Source organism: Rhodnius prolixus, unplaced genomic scaffold (assembly GCF_049639745.1).
Source record: "Rhodnius prolixus isolate KJV_2025 unplaced genomic scaffold, Rpr scaffold_1, whole genome shotgun sequence".
NCBI lineage: Eukaryota > Metazoa > Arthropoda > Insecta > Hemiptera > Reduviidae > Rhodnius > Rhodnius prolixus.
The window spans coordinates 53,167,904-53,183,814 of NW_027411581.1; the positions used below are offsets into that span (position 1 = coordinate 53,167,904).

General features: G+C 29.0%; 1 protein-coding gene across 5 annotated transcripts in view; it reads left to right on the top strand.

The window, feature by feature from the left end:
* Positions 1-15,911, top strand: part of LOC141449641 (venom carboxylesterase-6-like) — a 41,510-nt gene that overhangs the window by 19,508 nt on the left and 6,091 nt on the right. The gene's annotated exons all lie outside the window — the stretch shown is intronic.

Sequence of the window (15,911 nt, forward strand, 5' to 3'; positions counted from 1 at the left end):
TTTGTGTCTTTCTGCAAGTACAGTAAGATCTCTCATTTTATTCCTTCCGACCGATAGTCCTCATAAAATCGTTTGGCGGGAAAAGTACTAAAAAAAAAATATATTTCCTACCATAATATCTGGAAAGTATATAGAGGTGTCCTAGTTAGCATTTCCTCTATCTGCGCTTATATTCATTATTTAAATCTGCTTTTGTAGAGAATATATTAACATGAAATTTTGTTCTCTTATACACTCTGTTTTCCTCAGTAATAAACTATAGTTCTTTTGTGTACTGATCCATAAAATGAGAAGATATTAAGAGTTGAAATTTTTTTGGGTCATGGTTTTTTGTGAAATAACGCCCACTATATATCTCGTTTTGTATAGAACATATTTGTATGAAATTTTGTTCTCTTATACACTCTGTTTTCCTCAGTAATAAGCTATAGTTCTTTTGTGTACTGATCCATAAAATGAGAAGATATTAAGAGTTGAAATTTTTTTGGGTCATGGTTTTTTGTGAAATAACGCCCACTATATATCTCGTTTTGTATAGAACATATTTGTATGAAATTTTGTTCTCTTATACACTCTGTTTTCCTCAGTAATAAGCTATAGTTGTTTTACGTATTGATCTAAAAAATGAGAAGATATTGAGAGTTGAAATTTTTTTGGGTCATGTTTTTTTGTGAAATTACGCCCACCCTATATCTCCTTTTGTAAAGAACATATTTGTATGAAAGTTTGTTCTCTTATACACTCTGTTTTCCTCAGTAATAAACTATAGTTCTTTTGTGTACTGATCCATAAAATGAGAAGATATTAAGAGTTGAAATTTTTTTGGGTCATGGTTTTTTGTGAAATAACGCCCACTATATATCTCGTTTTGTATAGAACATATTTGTATGAAATTTTGTTCTCTTATACACTCTGTTTTCCTCAGTAATAAGCTATAGTTGTTTTACGTATTGATCTAAAAAATGAGAAGATATTGAGAGTTGAAATTTTTTTGGGTCATGTTTTTTTGTGAAATTACGCCCACCCTATATCTCCTTTTGTAAAGAACATATTTGTATGAAAGTTTGTTCTCTTATACACTCTGTTTTCCTCAGTAATAAACTATAGTTCTTTTGTGTACTGATCCATAAAATGAGAAGATATTAAGAGTTGAAATTTTTTTGGGTCATGGTTTTTTGTGAAATAACGCCCACTATATATCTCGTTTTGTATAGAACATATTTGTATGAAATTTTGTTCTCTTATACACTCTGTTTTCCTCAGTAATAAGCTATAGTTGTTTTACGTATTGATCTAAAAAATGAGAAGATATTGAGAGTTGAAATTTTTTTGGGTCATGTTTTTTTGTGAAATTACGCCCACCCTATATCTCCTTTTGTAAAGAACATATTTGTATGAAAGTTTGTTCTCTTATACACTCTGTTTTCCTCAGTAATAAACTATAGTTCTTTTGTGTACTGATCCATAAAATGAGAAGATATTAAGAGTTGAAATTTTTTTGGGTCATGGTTTTTTGTGAAATAACGCCCACTATATATCTCCTTTTGTAAAGAACATATTTGTATGAAAGTTTGTTCTCTTATACACTCTGTTTTCCTCAGTAATAAACTATAGTTCTTTTGTGTACTGATCCATAAAATGAGAAGATATTAAGAGTTGAAATTTTTTTGGGTCATGGTTTTTTGTGAAATAACGCCCACTATATATCTCCTTTTGTAAAGAACATATTTGTATGAAAGTTTGTTCTCTTATACACTCTGTTTTCCTCAGTAATAAACTATAGTTCTTTTGTGTACTGATCCATAAAATGAGAAGATATTAAGAGTTGAAATTTTTTTGGGTCATGTTTTTTTGTGAAATTACGCCCACCCTATATCTCCTTTTGTAAAGAACATATTTGTATGAAAGTTTGTTCTCTTATACACTCTGTTTTCCTCAGTAATAAACTATAGTTCTTTTGTGTACTGATCCATAAAATGAGAAGATATTAAGAGTTGAAATTTTTTTGGGTCATGGTTTTTTGTGAAATAACGCCCACTATATATCTCCTTTTGTAAAGAACATATTTGTATGAAAGTTTGTTCTCTTATACACTCTGTTTTCCTCAGTAATAAACTATAGTTCTTTTGTGTACTGATCCATAAAATGAGAAGATATTAAGAGTTGAAATTTTTTTGGGTCATGTTTTTTTGTGAAATTACGCCCACCCTATATCTCCTTTTGTAAAGAACATATTTGTATGAAAGTTTGTTCTCTTATACACTCTGTTTTCCTCAGTAATAAACTATAGTTCTTTTGTGTACTGATCCATAAAATGAGAAGATATTAAGAGTTGAAATTTTTTTGGGTCATGGTTTTTTGTGAAATAACGCCCACTATATATCTCCTTTTGTAAAGAACATATTTGTATGAAAGTTTGTTCTCTTATACACTCTGTTTTCCTCAGTAATAAACTATAGTTCTTTTGTGTACTGATCCATAAAATGAGAAGATATTAAGAGTTGAAATTTTTTTGGGTCATGGTTTTTTGTGAAATAACGCCCACTATATATCTCGTTTTGTATAGAACATATTTGTATGAAAGTTTGTTCTCTTATACACTCTGTTTTCCTCAGTAATAAACTATAGTTCTTTTGTGTACTGATCCATAAAATGAGAAGATATTGAGAGTTGAAATTTTTTTGGGTCATGTTTTTTTGTGAAATTACGCCCACCCTATATCTCCTTTTGTAAAGAACATATTTGTATGAAAGTTTGTTCTCTTATACACTCTGTTTTCCTCAGTAATAAACTATAGTTCTTTTGTGTACTGATCCATAAAATGAGAAGATATTAAGAGTTGAAATTTTTTTGGGTCATGGTTTTTTGTGAAATAACGCCCACTATATATCTCGTTTTGTATAGAACATATTTGTATGAAATTTTGTTCTCTTATACACTCTGTTTTCCTCAGTAATAAGCTATAGTTGTTTTACGTATTGATCTAAAAAATGAGAAGATATTGAGAGTTGAAATTTTTTTGGGTCATGTTTTTTTGTGAAATTACGCCCACCCTATATCTCCTTTTGTAAAGAACATATTTGTATGAAAGTTTGTTCTCTTATACACTCTGTTTTCCTCAGTAATAAACTATAGTTCTTTTGTGTACTGATCCATAAAATGAGAAGATATTAAGAGTTGAAATTTTTTTGGGTCATGGTTTTTTGTGAAATAACGCCCACTATATATCTCGTTTTGTATAGAACATATTTGTATGAAATTTTGTTCTCTTATACACTCTGTTTTCCTCAGTAATAAGCTATAGTTGTTTTACGTATTGATCTAAAAAATGAGAAGGTATTGAGAGTTGAAATTTTTTTGGGTCATGTTTTTTTGTGAAATTACGCCCACCCTATATCTCCTTTTGTAAAGAACATATTTGTATGAAAGTTTGTTCTCTTATACACTCTGTTTTCCTCAGTAATAAACTATAGTTCTTTTGTGTACTGATCCATAAAATGAGAAGATATTAAGAGTTGAAATTTTTTTGGGTCATGGTTTTTTGTGAAATAACGCCCACTATATATCTCGTTTTGTATAGAACATATTTGTATGAAATTTTGTTCTCTTATACACTCTGTTTTCCTCAGTAATAAGCTATAGTTTTTTGCGTATTGATCCATAAAATGCAAAGATATTGAGAGTTGAAATTTTTTTGGGTCATGGTTTTTTGTGAAATAACGCCCACTATATATCTCGTTTTGTATAGAACATATTTGTATGAAATTTTGTTCTCTTATACACTCTGTTTTCCTCAGTAATAAGCTATAGTTTTTTGCGTATTGATCCATAAAATGAAAAGATATTGAGAGTTGAAATTTTTTTGGGTCATAGTTTTTTTGTGAAATTACGCCCACTGTATATCTCCTTTTCTATAGAGTATATTAGTATGAAATTTTGTTCTCGTATACACTCTGCTTCCCTCAGTAATAAAGTATAGTTCTTTTCCGTATTGATCCATAAAATGCGAAGATATTGAGAGTTGAAAGTTTTTTGAGTCATGGTTTTTTGTGAAATAACGCCCACTATATATCTCGTTTTGTATAGAACATATTTGTATAAAATTTTGTTCTCTTATACACTCTGTTTTCCTCAGTAATAAGCTATAGTTGTTTTACGTATTGATCTAAAAAATGAGAAGATATTGAGAGTTGAAATTTTTTTGGGTCATGTTTTTTTGTGAAATTACGCCCACCCTATATCTCCTTTTGTAAAGAACATATTTGTATGAAAGTTTGTTCTCTTATACACTCTGTTTTCCTCAGTAATAAACTATAGTTCTTTTGTGTACTGATCCATAAAATGAGAAGATATTAAGAGTTGAAATTTTTTTGGGTCATGGTTTTTTGTGAAATAACGCCCACTATATATCTCGTTTTGTATAGAACATATTTGTATGAAATTTTGTTCTCTTATACACTCTGTTTTCCTCAGTAATAAGCTATAGTTTTTTGCGTATTGATCCATAAAATGCAAAGATATTGAGAGTTGAAATTTTTTTGGGTCATGGTTTTTTGTGAAATAACGCCCACTATATATCTCGTTTTGTATAGAACATATTTGTATGAAATTTTGTTCTCTTATACACTCTGTTTTCCTCAGTAATAAGCTATAGTTTTTTGCGTATTGATCCATAAAATGAAAAGATATTGAGAGTTGAAATTTTTTTGGGTCATAGTTTTTTTGTGAAATTACGCCCACTGTATATCTCCTTTTCTATAGAGTATATTAGTATGAAATTTTGTTCGCGTATACACACGGTTTTCCTCAGTAATAAGCTATAGTTCTTTTGTGTATTGATCCATAAAATGAGAAGATATTGAGAGTTGAATTTTTTTTGGGTCATGTTTTTTTTGTGAAATTACGCCCACTATATATCTCCGTTTGTAAAGAACATATTTGTATGAAATTTTTTTCTCTTATACACTCTGTTTTCCTTAGTAATAAGCTATAGTTTTTTGCGTATTGATCCATAAAATGAAAAGATATTGAGAGTTGAAATTTTTTTGGGTCATGGTTTTTTGTGAAATTACGCCCACTGTATATCTCCTTTTGTAAAGAACATATTTGTATGAAATTTTGTTCTCGTATACACTCTGTTTTCCTCAGTAATAAAGTATAGTTCTTTTGCGTATTGTTTCATAAAATGCGAAGATATTGAGAGTTGAAATTTTTTTGGGTCATGGTATTTTTGTGAAATTACGCCCACTGTATATCTCCTTTTGTAAAGAACATATTTGTATGAAATTTTGTTCTCGTATACACTCTGTTTTCCTCAGTAATAAGCTATAGTTCTTCTGTGTATTGATCCATAAAATGAGAAGATATCTAGAGTTAAAATTTTTTTGGGTCATGGTTTTTTTTTTAATAACGCCCGCTAAATATCTTCTTTTGTATAGAGTATATTTGTATGAAATTTTGTTCTCTTATACACTCTGTTTTCCTTAGTATTAAGCTATAGTTCTTTTGTGTATTGATCTATAAAATGAGAAGATATTAAGAGTTGAAATTTTTTTGGGTCATGTTTTTTTGTGAAATTACGCCCGCTATATATCTCCTTTTCTATAGAGTATATTAGTATGAAATTTTGTTCGCGTATACACACGGTTTTCCTCAGTAATAAGCTATAGTTCTTTTGTGTATTGATCCATAAAATGAGAAGATATTGAGAGTTGAATTTTTTTTGGGTCATGTTTTTTTTGTGAAATTACGCCCACTATATATCTCCGTTTGTAAAGAACATATTTGTATGAAATTTTTTTCTCTTATACACTCTGTTTTCCTTAGTAATAAGCTATAGTTTTTTGCGTATTGATCCATAAAATGAAAAGATATTGAGAGTTGAAATTTTTTTGGGTCATGGTTTTTTGTGAAATTACGCCCACTGTATATCTCCTTTTGTAAAGAACATATTTGTATGAAATTTTGTTCTCGTATACACTCTGTTTTCCTCAGTAATAAAGTATAGTTCTTTTGCGTATTGTTTCATAAAATGCGAAGATATTGAGAGTTGAAATTTTTTTGGGTCATGGTTTTTTGTGAAATAATGCCCACTATATATCTCGTTTTGTATAGAACATATTTGTATGAAATTTTGTTCCCTTATACACTCTGTTTTCCTCAGTAATAAGCTATAGTTCTTTTCCGTATTGATCCATAAAATGAGAAGATATTGAGAGTTGAAAGTTTTTTGAGTCATGGTTTTTTGTGAAATAACGCCCACTATATATCTCGTTTTGTATAGAACATATTTGTATAAAATTTTGTTCTCTTATACACTCTGTTTTCCTCAGTAATAAGCTATAGTTTTTCTGTGTATTGATCCATAAAATGAGAAGATATCTAGAGTTGAAATTTTTTTGGGTCATGTTTTTTTGTGAAATTACGCCCGCTATATATTTCCTTTTCTATATAGTATATTAGTATGAAATTTTGTTCTCGTATACACTCTGTTTTCCTCAGTAATAAGCTATAGTTTTTTGCGTATTGATCCATAAAATGAAAAGATATCTAGAGTTGAAATTTTTTTGGGTCATGGTATTTTTGTGAAATTACGCCCACTGTATATCTCCTTTTGTAAAGAACATATTTGTATGAAATTTTGTTCTCGTATACACTCTGTTTTCCTCAGTAATAAGCTATAGTTCTTCTGTGTATTGATCCATAAAATGAGAAGATATCTAGAGTTAAAATTTTTTTGGGTCATGGTTTTTTTTTTAATAACGCCCGCTAAATATCTTCTTTTGTATAGAGTATATTTGTATGAAATTTTGTTCTCTTATACACTCTGTTTTCCTTAGTATTAAGCTATAGTTCTTTTGTGTATTGATCTATAAAATGAGAAGATATTAAGAGATGAAATTTTTTTGGGTCATGTTTTTTTGTGAAATTACGCCCGCTATATATCTCCTTTTCTATAGAGTATATTAGTATGAAATTTTGTTCGCGTATACACACGGTTTTCCTCAGTAATAAGCTATAGTTCTTTTGTGTATTGATCCATAAAATGAGAAGATATTGAGAGTTGAATTTTTTTTGGGTCATGTTTTTTTTGTGAAATTACGCCCACTATATATCTCCGTTTGTAAAGAACATATTTGTATGAAATTTTTTTCTCTTATACACTCTGTTTTCCTTAGTAATAAGCTATAGTTTTTTGCGTATTGATCCATAAAATGAAAAGATATTGAGAGTTGAAATTTTTTTGGGTCATGGTTTTTTGTGAAATTACGCCCACTGTATATCTCCTTTTGTAAAGAACATATTTGTATGAAATTTTGTTCTCGTATACACTCTGTTTTCCTCAGTAATAAAGTATAGTTCTTTTGCGTATTGTTTCATAAAATGCGAAGATATTGAGAGTTGAAATTTTTTTGGGTCATGGTTTTTTGTGAAATAATGCCCACTATATATCTCGTTTTGTATAGAACATATTTGTATGAAATTTTGTTCCCTTATACACTCTGTTTTCCTCAGTAATAAGCTATAGTTCTTTTGTGTATTGATCTATAAAATGAGAAGATATTGAGAGTTGAAAATTTTTTGGGTCATGGTTTTTAGTGAAACAACGCCCACTATATATCTCGTTTTGTATCGAACATATTTGTATGAAATTTTGTTCTCTTATACACTCTGTTTTCCTCAGTAATAAGCTATAGTTTTTTGCGTATTGATCCATAAAATGAAAAGATATCTAGAGTTCAAATTTTTTTGGGTCATGGTATTTTTGTGAAATTACGCCCACTGTATATCTCCTTTTGTAAAGAACATATTTGTGTGAAATTTTGTTCTCGTATACACTCTGTTTTCCTCAGTAATAAAGTATAGTTCTTTTGCGTATTGATCCATAAAATGCGAAGATATTGAGAGTTGAAATTTTTTTGGGTCATGGTTTTTTGTGAAATAACGCCCACTACATATCTCGTTTTGTACCGAACATATTTGTATGAAATTTTGTTCTCTTATACACTCTGTTTTCCTCAGTAATAAGCTATAGTTTTTTGCGTATTGATCCATAAAATAAAAAGATATCTAGAGTTGAAATTTTTTTGGGTCATGGTTTATTTGTGAAATTACGCCCACTGTATATCTCCTTTTGTAAAGAACATATTTGTATGAAATTTTGTTCTCTTATACACTCTGTTTTCCTTAGTATTAAGCTATAGTTCTTTTGTGTATTGATTTATAAAATGAGAAGATATTAAGAGTTAAAATTTTTTTGGGTCATGTTTTTTTGTGAAATTACGCCCGCTATATATCTCCTTTTCTATAGAGTATATTAGTATGAAATTTTGTTCGCGTATACACACGGTTTTCCTCAGTAATAAGCTATAGTTCTTTTGTGTATTGATCCATAAAATGAGAAGATATTGAGAGTTGAAATTTTTTTGGGTCATGTTTTTTTTGTGAAATTACGCCCACTATATATCTCCGTTTTGTATCGAACATATTTGTATGAAATTTTTTTCTCTTATACACTCTGTTTTCCTCAGTAATAAGCTATAGTTTTTTGCGTATTGATCCATAAAATGAAAAGATATTGAGAGTTGAAATTTTTTTGGGTCATGGTTTTTTGTAAAATAACGCCCACTATATATCTCGTTTTGTATAGAACATATTTGTATGAAATTTTGTTCTCTTATTCACTCTGTTTTCCTCAGTAATAAGCTATAGTTCTTCTGTGTATTGATCCATTAAATGAGAAGATATTGAGAGTTGAAATTTTTTTGGGTCATGGTTTTTTGTGAAATTACGCCCACTATATATCTCCGTTTGTAAAGAACATATTTGTATGAAATTTTGTTCTCGTATACACTCTGTTTTCCTCAGTAATAAGCTATAGTTTTTTGCGTATTGATCCATAAAATGAATAGATATTGAGAGTTGAAATTTTTTTGGGTCATGGTTTTTTGTGAAATTACGCCCACTACATATCTCCGTTTGTAAAGAACATATTTGTATGAAATTTTGTTCTCTTATTCACTCTGTTTTCCTCAGTAATAAGCTATACTTCTTTTGCGTATTGTTTCTTAAAATGCGAAGATATTGAGAGTTGAAATTTTTTTGGGTCATGGTTTTTTGTGAAATAACGCCCACTATATATCTCCTTTTGTAAAGAACATATTTGTATGAAAGTTTGTTCTCTTATACACTCTGTTTTCCTCAGTAATAAACTATAGTTCTTTTGTGTACTGACCCATAAAATGAGAAGATATTGAGAGTTGAAATTTTTTTGGGTCATGGTTTTTTGTGAAATAACGCCCACTATATATCTCGTTGTGTATAGAACATATTTGTATGAAATTTTGTTCTCTTATACACTCTGTTTTCCTCAGTAATAAGCTATATTTTTTTGCGTATTGATCCATAAAATGCAAAGATATTGAGAGTTGAAATTTTTTTGGGTCATGGTATTTTTGTGAAATTACGCCCACTGTATATCTCCTTTTGTAAAGAACATATTTGTATGAAATTTTGTTCTCGTATACACTCTGTTTTCCTCAGTAATAAGCTATAGTTCTTCTGTGTATTGATCCATAAAATGAGAAGATATCCAGAGTTAAAATTTTTTTGGGTCATGGTTTTTTTTTTAATAACGCCCGCTAAATCTCTTCTTTTGTATAGAGTATATTTGTATGAAATTTTGTTCTCTTATACACTCTGTTTTCCTCAGTAATAAGCTATAGTTTTTTGCGTATTGATCCATAAAATGAAAAGATATTGAGAGTTGAAATTTTTTTCGGTCATGGTTTTTTGTGAAATTACGCCCACTGTATATCTCCTTTTGTAAAGAACATATTTGTATGAAATTTTGTTCTCGTATACACTCTGTTTTCCTCAGTAATAAAGTATAGTTCTTTTGCGTATTGTTTCATAAAATGCGAAGATATTGAGAGTTGAAATTTTTTTGGGTCATGGTTTTTTGTGAAATAATGCCCACTATATATCTCGTTTTGTATAGAACATATTTGTATGAAATTTTGTTCCCTTATACACTCTGTTTTCCTCAGTAATATGCTATAGTTCTTTTGTGTATTGATCTATAAAATGAGAAGATATTGAGAGTTGAAAATTTTTTGGGTCATGGTTTTTTGTGAAACAACGCCCACTATATATCTCGTTTTGTATCGAACATATTTGTATGAAATTTTGTTCTCTTATACACTCTGTTTTCCTCAGTAATAAGCTATAGTTTTTTGCGTATTGATCCATAAAATGAGAAGATATTAAGAGTTGAAATTTTTTTGGGTCATGTTTTTTTGTGAAATTACGCCCGCTATATATCTCCTTTTCTATAGAGTATATTAGTATGAAATTTTGTTCGCGTATACACACGGTTTTCCTCAGTAATAAGCTATAGTTCTTTTGTGTATTGATCTATAAAATGAGAAGATATTGAGAGTTGAAATTTTTTTGGGTCATGTTTTTTTTGTGAAATTACGCCCACTATATATCTCCGTTTTGTATCGAACATATTTGTATGAAATTTTTTTCTCTTATACACTCTGTTTTCCTCAGTAATAAGCTATAGTTTTTTGCGTATTGATCCATAAAATGAAAAGATATTGAGAGTTGAAATTTTTTTGGGTCATGGTTTTTTGTAAAATAACGCCCACTATATATCTCGTTTTGTATAGAACATATTTGTATGAAATTTTGTTCTCTTATTCACTCTGTTTTCCTCAGTAATAAGCTATAGTTCTTCTGTGTATTGATCCATTAAATGAGAAGATATTGAGAGTTGAAATTTTTTTGGGTCATGGTTTTTTGTGAAATTACGCCCACTATATATCTCCGTTTGTAAAGAACATATTTGTATGAAATTTTGTTCTCGTATACACTCTGTTTTCCTCAGTAATAAGCTATACTTTTTTGCGTATTGATCCATAAAATGAAAAGATATTGAGAGTTGAAATTTTTTTGGGTCATGGTTTTTTGTGAAATTACGCCCACTACATATCTCCGTTTGTAAAGAACATATTTGTATGAAATTTTGTTCTCTTATTCACTCTGTTTTCCTGAGTAATAAGCTATAGTTCTTCTGTCTATTGATCCATAAAATGAGAAGATATAGAGTTGAAATTTTTTTGGGTCATGATTTTTTGCGAAATTACGCCCGCTAAATATCTTCTTTTGTATAAAGTATATTTGTATGAAATTTTGTTCTTTTATACACTCTGTTTTCCTCAGTAATAAAGTATAGTTCTTTTGCGTATTGATCCATAAAATGCGAAGATATTGAGAGTTGAAATTTTTTTGGGTCATGGATTTTGTGAAATAACGCCCACTATATATCTCGTTTTGTATAGAACATATTTCTTTGAAATTTTGTTCTCTTATTCACTCTGTTTTCCTCAGTAATAAGCTATAGTTCTTCTGTGTATTGATCCATAATATGAGAAGATATTGAGAGTTGAAATTTTTTTGGGTAATGGTTTTTTGCGAAATTACGCCCGCTAAACATCTTCTTTTGTATAGAGTATATTTGTATGAAATTTTGTTCTCTTATACACTCTGTTTTCCTCAGTAATAAGCTATAGTTCTTCTGTGTATTGATCCATAAAATGAGAAGATATTGAGAGTTGAAATTTTTTTGGGTCATGGTTTTTTGTGAAATAACGCCCACTATATATCTCCTTTTTTAAAGAACATATTTGTATGAAATTTTGTTCTCTTATACACTCTGTTTTCCTCATTAATAAGCTACAGTTCTTTTGTGTATTGATCTATAAAATGAGAAGATATTGAGAGTTGAAATTGTTTTGAGTCATGGTTTTTTGTTAATTAACGTCCACTATATATCTCGTTTTGTATCGAACATATTTGTATGAAATTTTTTTCTCTTATACACTCTGTTTTCCTCAGTAATAAGCTATCGTTCTTGTGTGTATTGATCCATAAAATGAGAAGATATTGAGAGTTGAAATTTTTTTCGGTCATGGTTTTTTGTGAAATAACGCCCACTATATATCTCATTTTTTAAAGAACATATTTGTATGAAATTTTGTTCTCTTATACACTCTGTTTTCCTCAGTAATAAGCTACAGTTCTTTTGTGTATTGATCTATAAAATGAGAAGATATTGAGAGTTGAAATTTTTTTGGGTCATGGTTTTTTGTTAAATAACGTCCACTATATATCTCGTTTTGTATCGAACATATTTGTATGAAATTTTTTTCTCTTATACACTCTGTTTTCCTCAGTAATAAGCTATAGTTTTTTGCGTATTGATCCATAAAATGCGAAGATATTGAGAGTTGAAATTTTTTTCGGTCATGGTTTTTTGTGAAATAACGCCCACTATATATCTCGTTTTGTATAGAACATATTTGTATGAAATTTTGTTCCCTTATACACTTTGTTTTCCTCAGTAATAAGCTATAGTTTTTTGCGTATTGATCCATAAAATGAAAAGATATCTAGAGTTGAAATTTTTTTGGGTCATGGTTTATTTGAGAAATTACGCCCACTGTATATCTCCTTTTGTAAAGAACATATTTGTATGAAATTTTGTTCTCTTATACACTCTGTTTTCCTTAGTATTAAGCTATAGTTCTTTTGTGTATTGATCTATAAAATGAGAAGATATTAAGAGTTGAAATTTTTTTGGGTCATGTTTTTTTGTGAAATTACGCCCGCTATATATCTCCTTTTCTATAGAGTATATTAGTATGAAATTTTGTTCGCGTATACACACGGTTTTCCTCAGTAATAAGCTATAGTTCTTCTGTGTATTGATCCATTAAATGAGAAGATATTGAGAGTTGAAATTTTTTTGGGTCATGGTTTTTTGTGAAATTACGCCCACTGTATATCTCCTTTTGTAAAGAACATATTTGTATGAAATTTTGTTCTCGTATACACTGTTTTCCTCAGTAATAATGTATAGTTCTTTTGCGTATTGTTTCTTAAAATGCGAAGATATTGAGAGTTGAAATTTTTTTGGGTCATGGTTTTTTGTGAAATAACGCCCACTATATATCTCGTTTTGTATAGAACATATTTGTATGAAATTTTGTTCCCTTATACACTCTGTTTTCCTCAGTAATAAGCTATAGTTCTTTTGTGGATTGATCTATAAAATGAGAAGATATTGAGAGGTGAAATTTTTTTGGGTCATGTTTTTTTGTGAAATTACGCCCGCTATATATCTCCTTTTCTATAGAGTATATTAGTATGAAATTTTGTTCTCGTATACACACGGTTCTCCTCAGTAATAAGCTATAGTTCTTTTGTGTATTGATCCATAAAATGAGAAGATATTGAGAGTTGAAATTTTTTTGGGTCATGGTTTTTTTGTGAAATTACGCCCACTATATATCTCCGTTTGTAAAGAACATATTTGTATGAAATTTTGTTCTCTTATACACTCTGTTTTCCTCAGTAATAAGCTATAGTTTTTTGCGTATTGATCCATACAATGAAAAGATATTGAGAGTTGAAATTTTTTGGGTCATGGTTTTTTGTGAAATTACGCCCACTACATATCTCCGTTTGTAAAGAACATATTTGTATGAAATTTTGTTCTCTTATTCACTCTGTTTTCCTCAGTAATAAGCTATAGTTATTCTGTCTATTGATCCATAAAATGAGAAGATATAGAGTTGAAATTTTTTGGGTCATGGTTTTTTGCGAAATTACGCCCGCTAAATATCTTCTTTTGTATAGAGTATATTTGTATGAAATTTTGTTCTTTTATACACTCTGGTTTCCTCAGTAATAAAGTATAGTTCTTTTGCGTATTGATCCATAAAATGCGAAGATATTGAGAGTTGAAATTTTTTTGGGTCATGGATTTTTTGTAATAACGCCCACTATATATCTCGTTTTGTATAGAACATATTTGTTTGAAATTTTGTTCTCTTATTCACTCTGTTTTCCTCAGTAATAAGCTATAGTTCTTCTGTGTATTGATCCATAAAATGAGAAGATATTGAGAGTTGAAATTTTTTTGGGTCATGGTTTTTTGTTAAATAACGTCCACTATATATCTCGTTTTGTATCGAACATATTTGTATGAAATTTTTTTCTCTTATACACTCTGTTTTCCTCAGTAATAAGCTATAGTTCTTCTGTGTATTGATCCATAAAATGAGAAGATATTGAGAGTTGAAATTTTTTGGGTCATGGTTTTTTGTGAAATAACGCCCACTATATATCTCCTTTTTTAAAGAACATATTTGTATGAAATTTTGTTCTCTTATACACTCTGTTTTCCTCAGTAATAAGCTACAGTTCTTTTGTGTATTGATCTATAAAATGAGAAGATATTGAGAGTTGAAGTTTTTTTGGGTCATGGTTTTTTTTAAATAACGTCCACTATATATCTCGTTTTGTATCGAACATATTTTTATGAAATTTTTTTCTCTTATACACTCTGTTTTCCTCAGTAATAAGCTATAGTTTTTTGCGTATTGATCCATAAAATGCGAAGATATTGAGAGTTGAAATTTTTTTCGGTCATGGTTTTTTGTGAAATAACGCCCACTATATATCTCGTTTTGTATAGAACATATATGTATGAAATTTTGTTCTCTTATACACTCTGTTTTCCTCAGTAATAAGCTATAGTTTTTTGCGTATTGATCCATAAAATGAAAAGATATTGAGAGTTGAAATTTTTTTGGGTCATGGTTTTTTGTGAAATAACGCCCACTATATATCTCCTTTTGTAAAGTACATATTTGTATGAAATTTTGTTCTCTTATACACTCTGTTTTCCTCAGTAATAAGCTATAGTTCTTTTGTGTATTGATCTATAAAATGAGAAGATATTGAGAGTTGAAATTTTTTTGGGTCACGGTTTTTTGTGAAATTAAGCCCACTATATGAGCCGTTTATTTTGAAAGTGGGGCAAGTCCATTTTTGAGAAGAAATCAAGATAATGGTAATTACAGATAAAACTTTTTATCTGTAAACATTTTAGAGTCAAAAAAAATTCAGAATCCTTATATTTGGGAGATGGAAATTTTAGCTCTTAACAATATTGTAAATATGTTTAATTTGAAAACGGTGTAAGTCTATCTTAGGTTGAAATTTTTTAATGTACTCCAAAATTTAATTCTGGTTGCTGTAAGGTGAAGCAATTTTGATCGTTTAACATCATGTCGGAATAATGTTGGGTGTTTTATCTATCTATCTTTGATATTGGTGATCGGTGATTGTATAATATTTCGTAAAATTTATTATTATTTAATAATAATAAGTACATCTTAATTTCGTATTTCAATAATAACACCAACATTGGGAAATTTTAGTACTATTGGCTCTGAAAATTGTAAATTTTATAACATTCGACTTAAATTATCGGCTATCAAGTAAGTTGTGTTGTTTTGTGCTCGGTGTACGAAAAATGTTCTATTATTTGAAAATTAATAACGGATTGTGGTTTAATTTATAAAAAGAAAAAATGGCTGAAACCGATTTCAACGGTAATTATAACTCTGATACATCTTGAAAGTGAATTTGGTAGGTAACAAAAATAAAATTAAAATACTTTTCTGGGTAATAACGCCATTTAAAATCCTCATTTGCAAGTAATTTTATTATGTTTGTAGAAATAAGATCCATGACAATTTGTAATAAAAGAAGAATCTTGGAATCAGAATCTGAATATGAAGGCAATTCAGACAAAAAAGAAGGATTATTGTTGAACTATTGATTAGTATTTTGTTTTATTGTTAAAAAAAGTCTGATACGACTGAAATATTATCCATTTAAATCAACGATTACAATAATTCATTAATTTTGAAAGTGAGGCAAGTCCATTTAGTTAAAATAAAACCTTTATTTTTCTTAGACAGCACTATAAACACTATTGGATTATAAACTTAAATTATCTAATATCACAAAATACAAAAAATATGTCTATT